Source organism: Aegilops tauschii, chromosome 3 (genome assembly GCF_002575655.3).
Source record: "Aegilops tauschii subsp. strangulata cultivar AL8/78 chromosome 3, Aet v6.0, whole genome shotgun sequence".
Lineage (NCBI taxonomy): Eukaryota > Viridiplantae > Streptophyta > Magnoliopsida > Poales > Poaceae > Aegilops > Aegilops tauschii.
The window spans coordinates 189,188,009-189,212,077 of record NC_053037.3 but is presented as its reverse complement, the minus strand read 5'-3'; the positions used below and the strand labels follow the sequence as shown (position 1 = coordinate 189,212,077).

Genomic DNA, 24,069 nt, shown 5'->3' with positions numbered 1-24,069 from the left:
GTATACTTTGGAGAAAGGATGACAAGCCAGATAGATGGTTCAATTTACCCATTTGAAGCTTAAATGTACATAATAAACTATTTGCTGATCACGCAGACAAATTGAAAAGAGAGAAATATAATTTCATACGAGTGGCGAACATATTCCATGTACTCGAACTGATAGACGACATCGTCATGAAAAGCTAAGCAAACAGATGTCCGCATGAAATCAAAGTATTTCATTAGAGCTGGACCAGTGTTTCCGACAACTTTTATAGCTCCACCTACATGAGAAACAAACTGTAGTCAGATAGTGACAACCAAATTGATTTAGCCTCGGCAAATGAAAGTAACACTGAACTCAAGTGCATCAAAATAATGTTCAATTGAATTAACATCCTAACACATCAGAAAAATATTAAAGAATGGATGGTCATGTGTACCGATTGCTACTTCTTTCAGGTTCGATTGTTGGGACTGTGTGTGTCAATCTTTACACTGAGGAAACTCGTGTTCTCCAAGAGCCACAGTGAGATGGGATCGATCCATCAGTGGTGCCGCCATACCCATGCTAACCAGCAGCTCATTCGTCTCCTTTGTGACGCCCGTGTCTGACAGTCATAGATCTGGGGGTCAGCATGAATGGCAGCCATCGCGACCTCATCCGCGCGCGCGGCCGTGATTTGCTTCTCCGCTGCTAAATGCTCCTGGAGCTCCTGGCTATACTGCGTGCACCATGGCTTAGGGCGGCACTTATTTGGTGGAGGGGTCGGTGATTTGGGTGGAAGGTGTCGCGCCGACGGTCAGGGCATGTGGGATGTGGAAGGAGGAGGAGGATGAGGGTCTGGTGTGGATTACCTGCCTGGATAGACGAGGCCGAGCAGCATGAAGGAGAGTCGCCAGCGAGGAGGCGGCGCTGCAAGCAAGGAGTGAAGGTTTCAACTTGGAAAGGAAGGCGGAAACAGGGGAAATGTGGCTTTTGGTTAGGGGGAGGGGGCGGGGAGGTAGATATTTCTGTGGAAGCCACAATTTTTGAATCGGTTCGGCGAAAAAACTGGCGCGTAAAGTGTCATCAGACACGGTCCCTTATTCAGAACTGTGCACGATAGGTGAACATCACAAACAATTCAGATAGCTTAACCCGTGTGTGATGAGTTTGAACGTCAAAAATTTTGGTTCGAAATTCCCTGGTTACAGTGGTCATCCACGTTATTGCATAATTTGGGTACACAAAGGAGACTACAGCACACCCACACTTCTTAATCGAGAAAGTTTAGCAATTAAACAGAGCTAGCTGACCTAAACATTACTCTAACAAATTAAAGACCGGTGCTGTTAATTAAACAAAACAAAGAGTACTACAACTACGGCGGGTGCTCGTCGATCTCCGCCGCCTCCTCCATGTCCAGCTCGCGCCCGATGGTCTCCTGGGGAAGGGGCTCCATGGCATTCATCGCACCGTACTCGGCAAGAATCTCGCCATGCACGTCCGTCATCTCTTTGGAAAAGGCCGCCATGAGCTGGGCATGGGCGGCCACAATTTGGGCTTGGATGGGCTCTGTCGTGGCAAGGTATGCGTCGGAGGAACGGACGGCTGCTTGAACGCTCTCAGCGATTTCCAACTCTCCGGTCGTGGGTTGCCGACCGTTGTCGGAGAAGCTTCGTTCGATTTGTGTGCTGACCACCACGAGCTGGGCATGGGCGGCCTCGACATGGTCGTGGGCGGCCTCCATCAGGGCTAAGGCCACCGCTGCTAAACGGACAGGTGTTGTGCCGCTCTCACCAGTTGCTATCCCCTAGGCAGATGTTCCTGCCGCCACCTGAGAAGCAACATCGGCCGTTTGGGCTACCTTGGCCTCCCGGTCGCAGATTGCGGCCGCACTCATGAAGCTTGTTAGCACGCGCATGGCGGCTACGACCGCGCTCTCTCCATAGTGGGCCGCCGAAGTTGCCCTCACGAAGCGGGTCCACGTCCCCATCTTTCACCGGTGACGATTGAACAGTGAAATGATATTTGGGGAGCCAGCCAGTGCGCTTGACACGCCGGCTGTGAACTGTAGTCGACGCACCTTCTCGCTTAAGCTGTATGCGTACTATACTCCGACGGTGCTCCAAGATACTTTGTGCTGCATCTCACATGGTTGGTCATAATAAACTGTGTGCGATCTACTTGATTTTTTGTCTTGATTTGAATTACATAATGGGGTCACAGCTGCAAAGGATGGTGTTTGAATTGCTAGAACTTTTATCTGCAGTGAACATGCAACTATAGGTGTGTCGTAAGAAAATTTGGAATTATTCAGGGTTCGTTTGGAAATTTTATACATTAAATTGGTTTCCCAACCATTTTAGGTGCACAATTCAAAATTAAACTACATGCACATGCTCCGGTGCACCAACATGGGTTGTAAAATCATATCTGTGTCCATGGGTTTGTGCTTATGTCCCATGCAAGAAATGGGGATGAATTTCGAACACCACAACACCGTGGCTCTCCGGCAAACGTTGAGGTACTTGCTTTTGTAATTCTAGCAAATCCAAAACCCGTCTGAAATTCATGAACCTTGGCATGCTATCATGGAATGGCATCAACATGCTGGGGTAAAAAATATTGTCCCATTTGGGGCAGGTTATGGTATAAGCTGAAGGAAATATGCCCTAGAGGCAATAATAAAGTATTATATATTTCCTTATATCATGATAAATGTTTATTATTCATGCTAGAATTGTATTAACCGGAAACATAATACATGTGTGAATACATAGACAAACAGAGTGTCACTAGTATGCCTCTACTTGACTAGCTCGTTAATCAAAGATGGTTATGTTTCCTAGCCATAGACATGAGTTGTCATTTGATTAACGGGATCACCTCATTAGGAGAATGACGTGATTGACTTGACCCATTCCGTTAGCTTAGCACCCGATCGTTTAGTATGCTGCTATTGCTTTCTTCATGACTTATACATGTTCCTCTGACTATGAGATTATGCAACTCCCGTTTACCGGAGGAACACTTTGTGTGCTACCAAACGTCACAACGTAAATGGGTGATTATAAAGGTGCTCTACAGGTGTCTCCAAAGGTACTTGTTGGGTTGGCGCATTTCGAGATTAGGATTTGTCACTCTGATTGTCGGAGAGGTATCTCTGGGCCCACTCGGTAATGCACATCACTATAAGCCTTGCAAGCATTGTGACTAATAAGTTAGTTGCGGGATGATGTGTTACGGAACGAGTAAAGAGATTTGCCGGTAACAAGATTGAACTAGGTATCGAGATACCGACGATCGAATCTAGGGCAAGTAACATACTGATGACAAAGGGAACAACGTATGTTGTTATGCGGTCTGACCGATAAAGATCTTCGTAGAATATGTGGGAGCCAATATGGGCATCCAGGTCCCGCTATTGGTTATTGACCGGAGACGTGTCTCGGTCATGTCTACATAGTTCTCGAACCCGTAGGGTCCGCACGCTTAAAGTTACGATGACAGTTTTATTTTGAGTTTTGATGTACCGAAGGAGTTCGGAGTCCCGGATGAGATCGGGGACATGACGAGGAGTCTCGAAATGGCCGAGACGTAAAGATCGATATATTGGACGACTATTTCGGACTTCGGAAAGGTTCCGAGTGATTCGGGTATTTTTCAGAGTACCGGAGAGTTACGGGAATACGTATTGGGCCTTATTGGGCCATACGGGAAAGAAGGAAAAGGGCCTCAAGGGTGACCGCACCCCTCCCCTTGGTCTGGTCCGAATTGGACTAGGGAAGGGGGGCGCCCCCTTCCTTCCTTCTCTTTTTCCCTTCCTCTTTTCCTATTCCATATGGGAGGTGGAATCCTACTAGGACTAGGGAGTCCTAGTAGGACTCCACACTTGGTGCGCCCCCTCCTAGGGCCGGCCTCCGACTCCCTTGCTCCTTTATATACGGGGGCAGGGGGGCACCCCAGAGACACAACAATTGATCCTTGAGATCTCTTAGCCGTGTGCGGTGCCCCCCTCCACCATATTACACCTCGATAATACCGTTGCGGAGCTTAGGCGAAGCCCTGCGCCGGTGGAACATCATCATCGTCACCACGCCGTCGTGCTGACGAAACTCTCCCTCAACACTCGGCTGGATCGGAGTTCGAGGGACGTCATCGAGCTGAACGTGTGTAGAACTCGGAGGTGCCGTGCGTTTGGTACTTGATCGGTCGGATCGTGAAGACGTACGACTACATCAACCGCATTGTGATAACGCTTCCGCTGTCGGTCTACGAGGGTACGTGGACAACACTCTCCCCTCTCGTTGCTATGCATCACCATGATCTTACGTGTGCGTAGGAAATTTTTGAAATTACTACGTTCCCCAACAGTGGTATCAGAGCCTGGTTTTATGCGTTGATGCTATGCACGAGTAGAACACAAGTGAGTTGTGGGCGATATAAGTCATACTGCTTACCAGCATGTCATACTTTGGTTCAACGGTATTGTGAGATGAAGCGGCCCGGACCGACATTACGCGTACGCTTACGCGAGACTGGTTTCACCGTTCGGAGCACTCGTTGCTTAAAGGTGACTGGCGGGTGTCTGTCTCTCTCACTTTAGTTGAACCGAGTGTGGCTACGCCCGGTCCTTGCGAAGGTTAAAACAGCACCAACTTGACAAACTATCGTTGTGGTTTTGATGCGTAGGTAAGAACGGTTCTTGCTAAGCCCGTAGCAGCCACGTACTACTTGCAACAACAAAGTAGAGGACGTCTAACTTGTTTTTGCAGGGCATGTTGTGACGTGATATGGTCAAGACATGATGTGATATAATGTGTTGTATGAGATGATCATGTTTTGTAACCGAGTTATCGGCAACTAGCAGGAGCCATATGGTTGTCGCTTTATTGTATGAGATGCAATCGCCATGTAATAGTTTTACTTTATCACTAAACGGTAGCGATAGTCGTAAAAGCAATAAGTTGGCGAGACGACAACGATGCTACGATGGAGATCAAGGTGTCGCGCCGGTGACGATGGTGATCATGACGGTGCTTCGGAGATGGAGATCACGAGCACGGTGCTTCGGAGATGGAGATCACAAGCACAAGATGATGATGACCATATCATATCACTTATATTGATTGCATGTGATGTTAATCCTTTATGCATCTTATCTTGCTTTGATTGACGGTAGCATTATAAGATGATCTCTCACTAAAATTTCAAGATAAAAGTGTTCTCCCTGAGTATGCACCGTTGCAAAAGTTCTTCGTGCTGAGACACCACGTGTTAATCGGGTGTGATAGGCTCTACGTTCAAATACAACGGGTGCAAAACAGTTGCACACGCGGAATACTCAGGTTAAACTTGACGAGCCTAGCATATACAGATATGGCCTCGGAACACAGAGACCGAAAGGTCGAGCGTGAATCATATAGTAGATATGATCAACATAGTGATGTTCACCATTGAAACTACTCCATCTCACGTGTTAATCGGACATGGTTTAGTTGCTTTGGATCACGTAATCACTTAGATGATTAGAGGGATGTCTATCTAAGTTGGAGTTCTTAAGTAATATGATTAATTGAACTTAAATTTATCATGTACTTAGTCCTGATAGTATTTTGCAAATTATGTTGTAGATCAATAGCTCGCGTTGTTGCTTCCCTGTGTTTATTTTTGATATGTTCCTAGAGAAAACTTATGTTGAAAGATGTTAGTAGCAAAGATGCGGATTGGATCCGTGATCTGAGGATTATCCTCATTGCCGCACAGAAAAATTATGTCCTTGATGCACCGCTAGGTGACAGACCTATTGCAGGAGCAGATGCAGACGTTATGAACGTTTGGCTAGCTCAATATGATGACCACTTGATAGTTTAGTGCACCATGCTTAACGGCTTAGAATCGGGACTTCAAAGACGTTTTGAACGTCATGGACCATATGAGATGGTCCAGGAGTTGAAGTTAATATTTCAAGCAAATACCCGAGTTGAGAGATATGAAATCTCCAACAAGTTCTATAGCAAAAAGATGGAGGAGAATCGCTCAACTAGTGAGCATGTGCTCAGATTGTCTGGGTACTACAATCGCTTGAATCAAGTGGGAGTTTATCTTCCAGATAAAATAGTGATTGACAGAATTCTCTAGCCACCATCACCAAGTTAGTAGAACTTCGTGATGAACTATGGTATGCAAGGGATGACGAAAGTAATTCCCGAGCTCTTCGTGATGCTGAATCGACGAAGGTAGAAATCAAGAAAAACATCAAGTGTTGATGGTTGACGAGACCACTTCAAGTGTTGATGGTTGATGAGACCACTAGTTTCAAGAAAAGGGCAAAGGGAAGAAGGGGAACTTCAAGAAGAACGGCAAGCAAGTTGCTTCTCAATTGAAGAAGCCTAAGTCTGGTCCTAAGCCTGAGACTAAGTGCTTCTACTGCAAAGGGACTGGTCACTGGAAGCGGAACTACCCCAACTATTTGGTGGATAAGAAGGATGGCAAAGTGAACAAAGGTATATTGGATATACAAGTCATTGATGTGTACTTTACTAGTGTTTATAGCAACCCCTCGGTATTTGATACTGGTTAAGTTGCTAAGAGTAGTAACTCGAAACGGGAGTTGCAGAATAAACAGAGACAAGTAAAAGGCGAGGTGACGATGTATGTTGGAAGTAGTTCCAAGATTGATATGATCATCATCGCACACTCCCTATACTTTCGGGATTAGTGTTGAAACTAAATAAGTGTTATTTGGTGTTTGCGTTGAGCATAAATATGATTTGATCATGTTTATTGCAATACGGTTGTTCATTTAAGTTAGAGAACAATTGTTGTTCTGTTTACATGAATAAAAAAAACTTCTATGGTCATACACACCAACGAAAATGGTTTATTGGATCTCGATCGTAGTGATACACATATTCATAATAATGAAGCCAAAAGATGCAAAGTTAATAATGATAGTGCAACTTATTTGTGGCACTGCCGTTTAGGTCATATTGGTGTAAAGCGCATGAAGAAACTCCATACTGATGGGATTTTGGAATCACTTGATTATGAATCACTTGATGCTTGCGAACCGTGCCTCATGGGCAAGATGACTAAAACGCCGTTCTCCGGAACTATGGAGAGAGCAACAGATTTGTTGGAAATCATACATACAGATGTGTGTGGTCCGATGAATATTGAGGCTCGTGGCGGATATCGTTATTTTCTCACCTTCACAGATGATTTGAGCAGATATGGGTATATCTACTTAATGAAACATAAGTCTGAAACATTTGAAAAGTTCAAAGAATTTCAGAGTGAAGTTCAAAATCATCGTAACAAGAAAATAAAATTCCTACGATCTGATTGTGGAGGAGAATATTTGAGTTACGAGTTTGGACTACATTTGAAACAATGCGGAATAGTTTCGCAACTCACGCCACCCGGAACACCACAACATAATGGTGTGTCCGAACGTCATAACCGATACTATATTGGATATAGTGCAATCTATGATCTCTCTTACCAATTTACCACTATCTTTTTGGGGTTATGCATTAGAGACAGCTACATTCACGTTAAATAGGGCACCATCGAAATCCGTTGAGACGACGCCTTATGAACTGTGGTTTGGCAAGAAACCAAAGTTGTCGTTTCTTAAAATTTTGGGGTTGCAATGCTTATGTGAAAAAGTTTCATCCTGATAAGCTCAAAACCCAAATCGGAGAAATGTGTCTTCATAGGATACCCAAAGGAGACAGTTGGGTACACCTTCTATCACAGATCCGAAGGCAAGACATTTGTTGCTAAGAATGGATCCTTTCTAGAGAAGGAGTTTCTCTCGAAAGAAGTGAGTGGGAGGAAAGTAGAACTTGATGAGGTAACTTTACCTGCTACCTTATTGGAAAGTAGTTCATCACAGAAATCTGTTCCTGTGACTCCTACACCAATTATTGAGGAAGTTAATGATGATGATCATGTAACTTCAGATCAAGTTACTACCAAACCTCGTAGGTAAACCAGAGTAAGATCCGCACCAGAGTGGTACGGTAATCCTGTTCTGGAGGTTATGTTACTAGACCATGACGAATCTACGAACTATGAGGAAGCGATGATGAGCCCAGATTCCGCAAAATGGCTTGAGGCCATGAAATCTGAGATGAGATCCATGTATAAGAACAAAGTATGGACTTTGATTGACTTGCCCAATGATCGGCGAGTCATTGAGAATAAATGGATCTTCAAGAGGAAGACGGATGTTGATAGTAGTGTCACTATCTACAAAGCTAGAATTGTCGCAAAAAGGTTTTCGACAAGTTCCAGATGTTGACTACGATGAGAGTTTCTCACTCGTATCTATGCTTAAGTCTGTCTGAATCATGTTAGCAATTGCCGCATTTTATGAAATATGGCAAATGGATAAACAAAACTACATTCCTTAATGGATTTATTAAAGAAGAGTTGTATATGATGCAACCAGAAGGTTTTGTCAATCCTAAAGGTGCTAACAAAATATGCAAGCTCCAGCGATCCATCTATGGACTGGTGCAAGCATCTCGGAGTTGGAATATACACTTTGATAAGTTGATCAAAGAATATAGTGTTATACAGACTTGCGGTGAAGCCTGTATTTACAAGAAAGTGAGTGGGAGCACTACAGCATTTCTGATAAGTATATGTGAATGACATATTGTTGATCGGAAATAATGTAGAATTATTCTGCAAAGCACAAAGGAGTGTTTGAAAGAAGTTTTTCAAAGATAGACTTCGGTGAAGCTGCTTACATATTGAGCATCAAGATCTATAGAGATAGATCAAAACGCTTGATAAGTTTTTTCAATGAGTACATACCTTAACAAGATTTTGAAGTAGTTCAAAATAGAACAGTCAAAGAAAGAGTTCTTGCCTGTGTTACAAGGTGTGAAATTGAGTAAGACTCAAAGCCCGACCACGGCAGAAAATAGAAAGAGAATGAAAGTCATTCCCTATGCCTTGGCCATAGGTTCTATAAAGTATGCCATGCTGTGTACCGGATCTATTGTATACCCTACACTGATTTTGGCAAGGGAGTACAATAGTGATCTAGGAGTAGATCACTGGACAGCGGTCAAAATTATCCTTAGTGGAATAAGGATATGTTTCTCGATTATGGAAGTGACAAAAGGTTCGTCGTAAAGGGTTACGTCGATGCAAGTTTTGACACTAAATCTAGATGACTCTAAGTCTCGGTCTAGATACATATTGAAAGTGGGAGCAATTAGCTAGAGTAGCTCCGTGCAGAGCATTGTAGACAGAGAAATTTGCAAAATACTTACGGATCTGGATGTGACAGACCCATTGACTAAAATTATCTCACAATCAAAACATGATCACACCTTAGTACTCTTTGGGTGTTAATCACATAGCGATGTGAACTAGATTATTGACTCTAGTAAACCCTTTGAGTGTTGGTCACATAGAGATGTGAACTATGGGTGTTAATCACATGGTGATGTGAATTATTGATGTTAAATCACATGGCGATGTGAACTAGATTATTGACTCTAGTGCAAGTGGGAGACTGAAGAAAATATGCCCTAGAGGCAATAATAAAGTATTATATATTTCCTTATATCATGATAAATGTTTATTATTCATGCTAGAATTGTATTAACCGAAAACATAATACATGTGTGAATACATAGACAAACAGAGTGTCACTAGTATGCCTCTACTTGACTAGCTCGTTAATCAAAGATGGTTATGTTTCCTAGCCATAGACATGAGTTGTCATTTGATTAACGGGATCACCTCATTAGGAGAATGACGTGATTGACTTGACCCATTCCGTTAGCTTAGCACCCGATCGTTTAGTATGTTGCTATTGCTTTCTTCATGACTTATACATGTTCCTCTGACTATGAGATTATGCAACTCCCGTTTACCGGAGGAACACTTTGTGTCCTACCAAACGTCACAACGTAAATGGGTGATTATAAAGGTTCTCTATAGGTGTCTCCAAAGGTACTTGTTGGGTTGGCGTATTTCGAGATTAGGATTTGTCACTCCGATTGTCGGAGAGGTATCTCTGGGCCCACTCGGTAATGCACATCACTATAAGCCTTGCAAGCATTGTGACTAATAAGTTAGTTGCGGGATGATGTGTTACGGAACGAGTAAAGAGACTTGCCGGTAACAAGATTGAACTAGGTATCGAGATACCGACGATCGAATCTCGGGCAAGTAACATATTGATGACAAAGGGAACAACGTATGTTGTTATGCGGTCTGACCGATAAAGATCTTCGTAGAATATGTGGGAGCCAATATGGGCATCCAGGTCCCGCTATTGGTTATTGACCGGAGATGTGTCTCAGTCATGTCTACATAGTTCTCGAACCCGTAGGGTCCGCACGCTTAAAGTTACGATGACAGTTTTATTATGAGTTTTGATGTACCGAAGGAGTTCGGAGTCCCGGATGAGATCGGGGACATGACGAGGAGTCTCAAAATGGCCGAGACGTAAAGATCGATATATTGGACGACTATATTCGGACTTTGGAAAGGTTCCGAGTGATTCGGGTATTTTTCGGAGTACCGGAGAGTTACGGGAATACGTATTGGGCCTTATTGGGCCATACGGGAAAGAAGGAAAAGGGCCTCAAGGGTGACCGCACCCCTCCCCTTGGTCTGGTCCGAATTGGACTAGGGAAGGGGGGCGCCCCCTTCCTTCCTTCTCTTTTTCCCTTCCTCTTTTCCTATTCCATATGGGAGGTGGAATCCTACTAGGACTAGGGTGTCCTAGTAGGACTCCACACTTGGTGCGCCCCCTCCTAGGGCCGGCCTCCTCCTCCCTTGCTCCTTTATATACGGGGGCAGAGGGGCACCCCAGAGACACAACAATTGATCCTTGAGATCTCTTAGCCGTGTGCGGTGCCCCCCTCCACCATATTACACCTCGATAATACCGTTGCGGAGCTTAGGCGAAGCCTTGCGCCGGTGGAACATCATCATCGTCACCACGCCGTCGTGCTGACGAAACTCTCCCTCAACACTCGGCTGGATCGGAGTTCGAGGGACGTCATCGAGCTGAACGTGTGTAGAACTCGGAGGTGCCGTGCGTTCGGTACTTGATCGGTCGGATCGTGAAGACGTACGACTACATCAACCGCGTTGTGATAACGCTTCCGCTGTCGGTCTACGAGGGTACGTGGACAACACTCTCCCCTCTCGTTGCTATGCATCACCATGATCTTACGTGTGCGTAGGAAATTTTTGAAATTACTACGTTCCCCAACATAAGCTTCTCACAAACCAGAGCTTCTCACAAGAAGTCTCATGGTTCCATTAGGGAAACGTGTCACCTTTGTGGACAAAACGATATTCGTAGCCTCTTCTTCCTTTCAATTTTTTCCTGGTGTCAACATAGAACAATAGGAGTGTCGTGTTAAATTTTGGGTTTTTTCGAGGATTGTTTGGACATTTTTATACGTTAATTGAGTTTTCTAGGCATTTATGTGCATCATTCAAAATTGAACTACATGCACATGCTCCAGTCCATAAAAACGGGTTGCAAAATCAAATGTTTCTCCTTGGTTGCAAGCTTAGGTCACATGCAAGAAATGAGAATGAATGTCAAGCACATTGACACCGTCGCTCGGCCGCTAACATTGAGATACATGGTTTTAAAATTCTAGTAAATCGAAAACTCGTCTGAAATTCATGAAACTTGACATGATATCATGGAACGACAACGACATGCCGTGGTAAAAATATTGTCCCATTTGGGACAGGTTTGGGTATAAGCTTCTCGCAAACCAGAGCTTCTCTCACAACAAGCCTCATGGTTCCGGTAGGGAAACATGTCACCTATGTGGACGAAACAATATCTGTTGCCTCTTCTTGCTTTCAAAGCATTCCTAGTGTCGACATAGAACAACAGGAGTGTTGTGTCATTTTTTTGATTTTTCATGGTTTGCTTCGACATTTTTATACATTAAATGAGTTTTCTGTGTGTTTATGTGCATAATTCAAATTTCAACTACATGCACATGCTCCAGTGCTTATAAACGGGTTGAAAAATCAAATGTGTGTCATTGGTTGCAACCTTAGGTCCCTTGCAAGAAATGGGAATGAATGTCCAACACCTTTGCCACCGTCGCTCGCCCGCTAACATTGAGGTACATTGTTTTAAAATTCTAGTAAATCAAAAAATCGTCTGAAATTCATGAAACTTGACATGCTATCATGGAACGACATCAACATGCAGTGGTAAAAATATTGTACCATTTGGGGCAGGTTGGGGTATAAGCTTCTCACAAACCAGAGCTTCTCGCAACAAGCCTCATGGTTACGGTAGGGAATGTTTCACCTTTCTGGACGAAACGATATCCGTTGCCTCTTCTTGATTTCAATTTTTTCTCTAGTGTCAACATAGAACAACAGGAGTGTTGTGTTAAATTTTGGAATTTTTCGGGGTTCGTTTAGACATTTTTATACATTAATTGAGTTTTTAAAGCATTTATGTGCATAATTCAAATTTGAACTACAGGCACATGCTCTAATGCATATAAATTGGTTGAAAATTCAAATATGTGTCCTTGGTTGCATGCTTAGTGTCGGTGTCACAACCAGCCGATCTCGGGTAGCGGGTCCCGAACTGTGTGTCCGAGGATCGAAGGTAACAGGAGACAAAGGGGGGCGCGATGTTTACCCAGGTTTGGGCCCTCTTAATGGAGGTACTACCCTACTTCCTGCTTGATTGACTTTGATGAGTATAGGGGTTACAAGAGTTGATCTACCTCGAGATCGTAATGGCTAAACCCTAGATGTCTAGCCTATATGATTATGGTCATCTTTAGGGACTAAACCCTCCGGTTTATATAGACACGGGAGGGCCTGGGGTTGTATAGTGTCGGTATACAGAGAAAGGAAACTACACATCCGGACGCCAAACTTGCCATCCACGCAAAGGAGAGTCCTATCCGGACACGGGGGAAGGCCTTCTATCTTGTATCTTCACGGCCCATCAGTCCGGCCCATGTCACATAGCCCGGACGCCCGGGGACCCCATAATCTAGGACTCCCTTAGTAGCCCCTGAACGAGGCTTCAATGATGATGTGTCCGGCGCGCAGATTGTCCTTGGCATTGCAAGGCAGGTTCCTCCTCCGAATACACCAAAGCAGTTTTATGAACAAATGAACTGTATCCGGCTCCGTATAATGGTTACAACCCTCAACCACAAGGGCACAACACCCAATCAAAGTAAGGCATGTCCACTGACAGCTTTTTCGGCGAAACATTACGTCTGGCCTTTATTATTTCAAGCCGTTTTCTGGCCTCCCGCTTCGCGTTTCGAGGCGCGGCCTCTATTGACACGTCTTGTCAAAGCAGAGATCATGTCCCCTTATTGCGGGATTCTCATCAATACGGGCTTTGGGTAATCCAACCGTGTCGTTCGCACGATCCCTTGGGAATAGGCGAGATTTAAGGCTTGTGAGGGGCGCTTGATATTCACTGTCTTTATAAGAGGATAAGGACCCATCTTTTTACCCCACTCCTTCTTCCTTAGCCCTCCCATCCTCGAGCTCCAGCACCCAAGTTTTGATCTTTTCCATCGCCACCAAACACTCCAGCCATGTCCTGATCCGGCTCTCAAGGCAAGTGGGTGGCCTCCTCCGTGACGGAGAAGGGCACCAAAGAGCTCCGGGAGGCGGGAAACTTGAGTGCGGACGTTGCGCACAGGATCCCTGCCAAGATATAGGTCATCCCCACCCCGGAGCCCGGCGAAAGGGTGGTATTTATCCCTTTACTACCTTAGCCGAACAAGCGGAACATAAGGTGGTAACCACAGGAGCTGGGCAACCCAACTATTGACCAAAGACATGATTCGGAGCTGATGCATATAATGTCATATTCGGAACGCCGAAGTATACTATAAAAGTGTTCGGACTTCTCTTTTTTTTTGAAAAAATATATGTGGCCGAATAGAGCCCCTGGCGATTTAAATCGTGCCGAGGTGTATATGCCAATCTGACGTAAAGAGGGAATACAGATTAGGAAATAAGCCAATACTGAACAAGGTTGGCGAAACTGTTCCCATTATAGTCTGATTGATACGTCAAAACCTGTTTTTACAGAGGATGCCAGAAGCATCAATGCTATTTTACATGCTGAGAATTTGTGAACAAGGGAAATTTGTATGCAGGTCCTAAAAAGGTGGTCTTGAAGATACTTTCCACACCCTGTCGCACGTCTGCGTCGCTTTCTCCTTTGAGAGAGATTCCTTGAGAGGAACGGCCCATGGTTGTCTGTACGAAACCGGGCTCGGAAAGAGTCCTTGTACGTCCCTGGAGTAGCTAGGTTTTAATGCACCCGTGGTATTGAAGAAGAAAGAAAAATGATCAAAGAAAAAAGGTCAAGGTCATATAGGGTCAAACCGTACTATAGACCTATCCGTATTGTGCCTCCGTCCATGCCCAAGGTATTTTGAGTGTGTAATTATGCACACGCGGTACAAATGCTGCGGATGTGTGTGGCAATCGACAGAGGCGAAACTGTTAGTCTAGCTCTGGAGTTGCCGAGCTGTCATCGTGCAGAATGGACCGGACTCGTGTAACATTGGACGAGGGCTTGATGGCCGATGAGGTGTGCGGCTTGATAGGGCCGCTTTGTACCTCGGCGGCGAGGGCCGCGGTGTGCTCCTCGGTACGGAGGGAGCGCTCCGTGTTTCCATTAATTGTAATAACGCCGCGGGGTCCGGGCATTTTGAGCTTTAAGTAAGCATAATGCGGGACCGCATTGAAGCGGGCGAAGGCGGTTCTTCTGAGCAGTGCATGATAACCACTGCGAAAGGGGACAATGTCGAAGATCAAGTCTTCGCTTCGGAAGTTGTCCGGCGAACCGAAGACCACTTCCAATGTTATTGAGCCCGTGCAGCGGGCCTCTACACCAGGTATTACTCCTTTAAAGGTAGTATTAGTAGGCTTGTTCTTGACGGGTCAATGCCCATTTTGCGGATCGTGTCTTGATAAATCAAGTTAAGACTGTTGCCGCTGCCATAAGGACTCGGGTCAGATGGAATCCGTCGATGATTGGATCAACGACCAAGGTTGCCAAACCTCCATGGCGGATACTGGTCGGGTGATCCTTACGATCGAAGGTGATCGGACAAGCCGACCAGGGGTTGAATTTTGGGGCGACCGGCTTTATGGTGTAGACGTCCCTTAGCGCACGCTTGCGCTCCCTCTTGGGGATGTGTGTAACATATATCATATTTACTGTTTTCACCTCGGGGGGGGGGGGATTTCTTCTGTCCCCCTGTGTTCGGTGGGCGAGGCTCTTCATTGTCGTCCTCGTTGGGCGGCCCTTTCCCCTTATGTTTGGTGTTTAGCTTACTGGCCTGTTTAAAGACCCAACAACTTTCTGTTGGTATGATTGGCAGGCTCGTCAGGGGTGCCATGAATCTGGCAAGGCCGATCGAGTATTCTGTCCAAACTAGATGGACCATCTTTGTTTCCTTTGAATGGCTTCTTCCGCTGTCCGGGTTTAGAGCCACTGAATCCGTCGTTGACCGCCGTCTCTTCGACATCTTCATCGTTGCTTTGATGCTTGTGTTTGTTGCATCGTGGCCTATCATTGTCGTCTTTGGCTTCAGAGGTGCCAGGGTCGCTGGTGTTGTTGCTTCTGCGAGCTAGCCAGCTATCTTCTCCCGCGCAAAAGCGGGTCATGAGTGCGGTAAGAGCTGCCATGGACTTCGGTTTTTCTTGGCCGAGGTGTCGGGCGAGCCACTCGTCCCGGACGCTATGTTTAAAGGCCGCAAGGGCTTCGGTGTCCGGACAATCGACAATTTGGTTCTTTTTAATTAAGAACCTGGTCTAGAGCTTCTGGGCTGACTCTCCGGGTTGCTGGACTATGTGACTAAGGTCATTGGCGTCTGGAGGCCGGACATATGTGCCTTGGAAGTTGTCTCTAAAGGCATCTTCCAAATCTTCCCAGTTACCAATAGAGTTTTCTGGGAGGCTGTTTAACCAGTGTTGTGCTGGTCCCATTAGTTTTAGTGGGAGGTACTTGATGGCGTGGAGATCGTCACCGCGAGCCATGTGGATGTGGAGAAGAAAATCTTTGATCCAAACTGCGGGATCTGTCGTTCCATCGTATGATTCAATGTTCACGGGTTTAAACCCTTCTGGGAGCTGGTGCTCCATTACCTCATCGGTGAAGCATAAGGGGTGTGCGGCGCCTCTATATCTAGCGACGTCATGATGGAGTTCGGATGACGTCTGTATGCGGTTTTCAGCCCGGGTGACGTTTTAGATAGAACACTTGTATGTAAAATGACAGCTTCCCCAGTAAGCCAAGGGAAAATGTGCCGAGCAGGATTTGTGCAGCTCTTCATCGCAAACGTTTTAGATAGAGCACATGTATGCAAAGTGAGAGCTATGGTCTTCCGCAGTAAGCCAAGGAAAAATTCGCCGCACAGGATTTGTGCATCTCTTCAATGCAAACGGTTCAGATTGAATAAGGTATGCAAAGCGAGACTTCGGCGCTAAGCCAAGAGAAAATCTGGCAAGCAGGATTTGTACCTCCCTTCAACGCAAACGATTTTTTCGGATGCCCCGTGTGCAACCACGTACAAACAATTTGGTAAGATTTGCATCTGTCATATTGGGTATATTGCCATTTGTCAAACTGGAAAGATTGACATTTATTGATCTAGTAACATTGCCATTTGTCAATCCTTGTAACACTGCGATTTGTCAAAATATGCGGCTAAAAATCACTAGCAGTATCTAATTTTTGCAACTGAAATTCAGTAATTAAGCATAGATTTCATTCATAGATTAAGCAGTCGTTCTTAATTTATACAAACAGTTCAACTCGACAGCTGAACCGACCAAAATTTTCCCCAACTGTTGCCAACCACGTACTGAAATAGCTAGTTCAACTATATATATTAGCTAATTTTAAGTACGTTGTACAGTTCCACCATATCTATAGTCAGATGAACTGGACAAAATAGCCCCTAAATACTACTACTACAGAGGGGTTGTGTACTACTTCCGGCAGCCTCTCCTATACCGAGCGTGCTTGGTAAGAGGAAGAGGAGGAGGAGCCTACCGACGAGCTGGACAACTGAAATACGGTGCATGCCACTGTTGCACCTTCAGCGACGCTCACATCGGATGCCCTCTGCCAATCCAGATGACCCCTCTCGAAGTGGTCGGACTGCTCGTAGATGTCTTGATTCCTCACCTCTGTGTCGGCGTGTGCTGCGGCCACGACTGTGGTAAGGCTCTTTGCCTGCTCGACGAGGCGCTCCTCCTCCTCCTCCCGCAGAAACTCGATGTAGCGCGCAAGGTCGCTGACGCACGTGCTGGCCTCCACCTCCGCCTCCCTCCTTCGGGCGGCGGTGGCGGAGCAGGTGATGATCCCGGCGGTCGACGGTGGGCTAGCGGCCACGGCGACGGATGATGGGGTGGTGGCCACGACCACCACCTCCCGCCTTCAGGCCGGGGTGGCGGAGCGGGGGATGGCCACGGTGGCCGGCAGTGGGGTGGCGGCCACGACGACCACCTCTCGGCTTCGGGCCACGGCGGCGGAGCGGGCGATGGCCCTGGCTTTCGACGGTGGTGTGGCAGCAATGGCGGCCGGCAATAGCTGTCAACTGGCAGCGACGGCGGAGCGTGTGGTGGGTGTTCCGCATACACCCACCAGGGACGCCACACGCACTACACTACGACGGGGACTGCGCCGCCGTCGCGGTGTAGCCTCCCAGCTAGAGCTGTCCTCTGATGACGGCGGAGTGGCTGAGCGACGACGACGGACCGGTGCCATTGGCGATTGTGGGAGAAGCAGACGAGATAAGCTACAGGGAGGGAGGGGAAAATGCGACGCAGGACTCGCCGGGCCGTGAGGGTTTATATAGTAGGCTCGTAAGAATTGGGATTTTGAGGATTTCACCGAGTCGGGCGGGAAGCTTGCGCGGGAACCTGCGCGGTTGCGCGGGAACAGGCTCACAACCGTTTGGCCAAAAGAACACCCCCGTGCGCTGCTCAAGCTAGCGCTCGAAGCCGTCTGCGGCAGCGGGGTGACAAGACGTGCGAGAGGAGGATGAAAGGACACGTACACATACGGTTAATAAAAAAACCTTTGCGATTTAATTACCTACTATACCCCCATCCTGGTTTATAAGTAGGATTTAACTAATAAAATACAAATGCATGTCGCCAAAGTTTATATCGTTGGATTCGTATTTGAACATAATTTCCAATTGTATAATTTTTGTAACATGCATTAACATTTTGTTGGTTAAATTTAAGGTCAAAATATGGCACAGAATATAAAGGGGACTAATAGACCAAGACGACGGTAGTAGCACACGACCGCTCTCTACGGCGTATCACACACATCTTGTTAAGTTGAACCTTTTCTACTGTGTTGCCTAATCACACACAGTTCATTTTAGCGAACTGTATGCCGTATATCGCACACACCCTCATCTGGCTGCCCATTTTCTGTTGTTCTGCATCATCGCAAACAGTTCCTCTTGATTAACTGTTTGCCACTGATCCAATGGAGGAAAGCTTCTACATTCGCGGGGGACGTGACATTGACCATTGGGTGGCAACAGTCGGTCATCTGGGTGCGCAATAAAGAATGCAAAAGAGGGATCCTACAACAGCAAGGACCAGCTTCCCTACCGATAGCTCATCTAACAGAACTCCCAAGTTAACCGTGCTGAGGCTTGAGTAGTTATCAGATGGGTGACCGAATGGGAAGTGGCCACGATGTTAAATTAACTGATGGGATTGGTCACTTGAAACATTTAATTGTCTTAAATGTATATAGTGCTCCCTCCTATTAGTTGATTTAACCTCGAGGTCGTTGTTTTGTAATTTTTGACTTTTTTGTTTTTTGAACACATGTTGATTGGCTTGAAGAAGGTCTATCTCGTTACTTTTTGATATTTTTTGTTTTTTGCACACATGTTGATTGGCTTGAATGAAGGTCTATCCCGTTACTTTACGACATGTTTACAAAACATGGACCTCGAGGTTAATTCAACTAATAGGACGGAGCACTATATACATTCAACGCAATTAAATGTTTTCCAAAAAAGTGATATGATTTATGTGGAACTTATAAGTCATGTATGTGAAATTAACCTCTGTGTACTTGTTCTCAAATTAACCTTCGGGCATGTTTGTCGCGTATCACACACATCTTGTTAAGTTGAACCGTTTATGTTCTCTTCCCTAATCGAAAACATTTCATTCGAGTGAACCGTATGTCGTATATCACACAAACCTTGATCTGGCTGACCGTTTCTGTTGCTTTCCCTAATAGCAAACCGTTCATCGAAGCGAACTGTATGTCGTATATCGCACACACATTGATATGGCTACCCGTTTCTGTTGTTCTGTCTAATCGCAAACAGTTCGTCTGGATCAACCGTATGCCCAGCATCGTACACGCAAATAAAATCTGAATCTTGTTTGATGTACCCTCCATCGCAAACGTTTTGCATCTTTTTGACGATTTTTTACATCACCGTTTGCGATTAATGCATCGCACATAGTTTCTTCAAAGGGTCTCTGATCTTAGTGTTCGTTAGCAGCATCCTGCAGTAGTGCAAGAAACTATATAGGAAGCTACAAAGTTTGAGAACATTAAAATGTAACCTAGCTAGGTAGATCTAGAACGACGTGGGCGGCAACCATGCTACAGACATGGTCCAAACATGTCGTGGGACAAAGGCATCTATGACAGAACGTACATCTGTCAGGGCCCACCGATGCCCCTCGGACACAGACAACACAATGCCCTCCTCGGCGTCCTAGTCTAGCGGTAGGCTGACAACATCTCATGTGGCATTGTTAAACACGCTTGAAATCACCATGAGGGCATGGCCATGCTCCAGTCTGTACTGGTGCCCAGCCGCCACATCAACCTACCCGCTGCCACGTCCGTCAAACCTATCGCCTGCACAGCAAAGCGGTCTCCTGCAGAAGAGCTCGCCTCCTCTGTGACGAACGCAACGAGGCGACCGCTCGGGCGACACCGTGTGGGATCGGTCGCTCCACTCCCCGCAGGATCGCGCAGACCCAACAAAAGCCGGCGGCGCAAGGGCGCAAACGAGAAGGGAAGCGCGGGAACGGGAGAAGGGAAGCGCGCGAACCAGGGCAGTGGAGGCGCGACGCATGAATAAGAGGAGAAGGCGGCGTACCCTCGTCCTCAGCCCACCGTCGACATCATCGATTCGAGCTCTCCGTCCAAGGTATGACACTACTTCTTCCCCTACCTCCTCTTGTGTTGATGGCCAGATTGATTTGATTCAGATTGGTTCAGTAAATTAGGCTAGGGTTTGATGGATTCTGGTGATTTGTTCCAAGAACAAGATCGATTCCCTATCCTGTGATTTAGATTCAATTAATCTGGATAAGGTGGACATGCTTGTAGAAATCCCCATCTATTTCTTCTTATTAATCCCTGAGAGAAACGTGTTAGATTCGTGCTATTACTCTGCACTTTGCAGTTGCGGGTAGAAAATCATATTATTTAGTACATGTGCAGAAGCTAGTAGCTAGAATCCATCTCCAGGAGCAATTATCAGCACCGGTTCAGTAAACTAAGCTTGGGTTTGATGGATTCTGGAGATTTATGATTATTCGGTAAATAGCTTCTTTTCAAGAACCAGATTGATTCCACTGTGCTGCGAACTCGGTTCAATTATTTGGATCAGGAGGCTATGCTTGTGGAAGTCCCCATATTTTTCTTCTGAAGCACCGTGTGTGGATGCATGTTGCAGCAGTAGGATCCTCGCCTGTTAGGATTAAGAACTTAGAACACATACCTAATGCAGGGTTACAGTTTCATAATCATCCGCGTCTTCAGAAAGTACCACTTGATGTACTTTAGAAACAAGTGCTAGAATCTGCATGTGTTCGTTAGGAAGTCCACGTATATGTTCCACAAAAAATCTGCACTATTGTTTTTGAAATATGCACTGTACTCAGAAATCTGCACTGTACCCTGAAATCTGCACTGTGTTGTACCCAAAAATCTGCACTATTGTTTTTGAAATGCTATTTTTTAATTAAAATGATGGTTGTGCTATAAAACTCACCTGTAGTTTTTGAAACTGTAGTTGCACTACAGCAGGATACTTGTACTATTGTCAGTTGCTTCATGCAAATTTAACAGGAAATGCTGTAGCCAAACCAAATGGCCAACTTAGAAAAAAATCTATGTTTTCGACATGTTTGTTATTATACTCTAAATTGTGTCTTGCTTCTCATGTAGATGTTCTACATATATGTGCAACAAAAGCGGGTTTCATGTGCCAGGAAGTGTAGAGGATGTGAGAGTTTTTGGAATGAGAAGAATCAAAGGATACAACAACAAATTCAGTCTAAAATTTGCTTTTTGTGTTTACAAATCTTTCCTTTATGAGTATTTGGAAACCCTAAGATTATTCTGTTACTATGGGATTTTGCAGTGTCATGGACAAGACATACTTGTTGACACTGTTTGCATATCAAGAGTGCTGATTTTTGTTTGGAACTCAAGTTGTTTGATAACTTTCAGTCTGTATGCTTTTTGATAGTGTTGATTCAAATGGATGCTGGTATTGTTTAAATGTAGTGGAGTTTTCATGTGTTGGAAAGGGGGTGAGAGAGAAAAAGTAAGATAATGACATCAAATAGAGTAGCTTCCATTGGGCGATAGTGGCATACAACAATAGCTTCATTCAAATTTATCTATGTGGATGGCTGGGGCAGCACCAAGGTGTTGCCTTCATTGTACATGCCCTTAAATCTTCCACATGCATGTGCTTGTCGGCATGATCATGTAATACACTGCAATTTAATCGTGTACACATGTAATCGTGTGCGCACTACTAGCGATTGATTTGCATACATAGTTTAGATGTTGAGGTAATAGCACCGCAGGTCCTTTAACTTGTCCTCCATGTGATGGTTAGGTCATAAAACTTGCAAAAGCTGATTATTTTGTCCTAGAACTTGTCATGGAGGTGCAAGTTTGGTCCTGGGCCAATCACAGCTCGCCAAGTGGAGCCGGGTCAGCTAGGCCGTTCAATGCCGCACATTTTGCAATTTGCCCCCTGCCTATAGCCCTTATCAACCCGCAGTACACCACCTGAATTAACAGTGTGGCTATATTCGTTCGGAATCCGGTCGGCAGCACTCCCCCCTCCACTCACCTCTCTACTTGGTCGCTTCCCTTCCCCTGCTCGTCGTTGCCGCTGTCTAGCTCGCCGCCGCCATACAACCCGCTGTCATGGTATCTTGGAGTGAAGGATCCAGCTCGTCGTCGAACGACTACTCTCTCACAAGTGAGGTTAGTTAGTCACTATACCTCAGGCAGGTAGGGTTAGGGAAAAAATGGGGAATTTTGCTGACAAGAATATGTTTTAGGCCTGCTCCTGCCACCATTTTCTGCTATGAATGGAGAGGCCTTGCTCCAGATCTTGCAGCTAGATGTGAACACCAATCTGTCTGTGAGAAGTTTGTGTCCTTTGATTCAGTTGACAGTGGAAGGAGGTTCCTTGCTTGTGCACAAAAGGTGAGTAGATCTATAGTTAAATGCGAACTTGGAATGTGTCATCTAACTGTGTAGTGCCATCTAAGTGGACATGTGATCTGTATAAACTTAGAATGTGGCATGTATTGTGGATGCTATATGATCTTATCTATTTTCTGCAGAAGTTTTGGTTATGCTAAGAATTGATATTATGTTGTTGTGCCATAGTGTTGTAACTCCATTGAATAATTGACAATGCAATTAATTTAGTTCCCCAAGTTATGTTGTTAGAGTAGATCAATAATGCTCCAAGCTTTTTACTGTCAATCTATAACTGTTTTTCCTCATTTCACTGAAATTTGTTTAGTTATCTGAATTTTTTCATTTATCTGAAATTGTTTCTTTCTTAATTGGTAGGAAATACCTAAATGCACCTATGTGGAGTGGGTTGACCCTGAATGGCCTGCCACTCTGAAGATGAGTCTAGCTAGGATTTGGGGCATGTATGAAGATGAGAACAAGCTAAGGCTCAGGCAGAATGTAGTTAATGCTAAAGAAACTTTAAGATATTGGGAGAGAAGGAAAAGATGGAAAAAGATCTGAGGTTTTTTAAACTAGATTTTGCTAAGATGGTGGCTGACAAGGAGCAGAAAATTGTCCAATTGGGCAGCACCCAACTTGCTCTTTCTGACCTAAAGCAAGAGCTTGAGAAGAAGAAGATATCTGATAAATCTACCACTATCATTCATCAGGTGGTGAGGGCTAAGGCAGAGAAAGAGAGGGATCAGATGATGCAAGAGAGGGACAAGTTGATGCAAGAGAGGGACAAATTGAAGGAAGAGATGGACAAAGTGGTGTCACAGAGGGATGAGTTGAAGAAGGAGAAGAAGAAACTAGAGTACATGATTGGTGATTTATTCAGGCATAAGGAGGAGACCAAGAGCAAGATAAGGAAGGTGAAGGAGATCTTAGATGAATTTGAGTAATTCATTGTTGTTGTAATGCCGCCTTAAGTTGGAGCTATTAATTAGTCATACTTCTTTATTGAACTTGGTTAATTTGTATGACATAATTATCTGATGCACTGAATTTGTATGACTGTTTTTAGTTAACTAAATTTGTATCACTATTCTGAGTTAACTAAATGTTCCAAAGTGTTAACAGTTTTTCGAATGTTGCCAGATAACTGAATATCTGACAGTGCTATCAGTCAGCTTCAGTTAACTCCATTTGCAGTACATTCAGTTAACTGCATTTGCACTACACTGAAGATTCAGTTAACTTAATGTGTAGTACACTGAAGATGCAGTTTATTGAAGATTTAGTTAACTGCATTTGCACTACACTGAAGATTCAGTTAACTGAAGATTCATTTTATTATAATATTCAGTTAACTCAACTTTTGGATTAGTGAACTATTACTTAACTAATGAAAACATGCTATTTTTGTACAATGTAGCATATTTAGTACATATTGTTGCATGCTACTCACTGTTGCATGCTATTTTTAGATTGCAGTACACATTGCTGCATGTTGTAGCCAACATACCACATGCACACAGAAACATTGAAGGCCAATATGGCCGATAGTAAAA

The 24,069-nt window shown here is 44.9% G+C and overlaps 1 non-coding gene across 2 annotated transcripts; it reads left to right on the top strand.

The window, feature by feature from the left end:
- The first annotated feature begins 19,831 nt into the window (after positions 1-19,831).
- LOC109738915 (uncharacterized) lies at positions 19,832-23,635 on the top strand. Of its 2 annotated transcripts, XR_012204711.1 has the most exons (4): positions 19,832-20,207; positions 21,233-22,291; positions 22,369-22,516; positions 22,892-23,635. It is a non-coding gene; the product is annotated as an uncharacterized protein (transcript). The 2 variants fall into 2 exon arrangements; XR_012204712.1 differs by lacking the exons at positions 21,233-22,291; positions 22,369-22,516 and having other exon boundaries at positions 19,836-20,207.
- Positions 23,636-24,069: the final 434 nt, after the last annotated feature.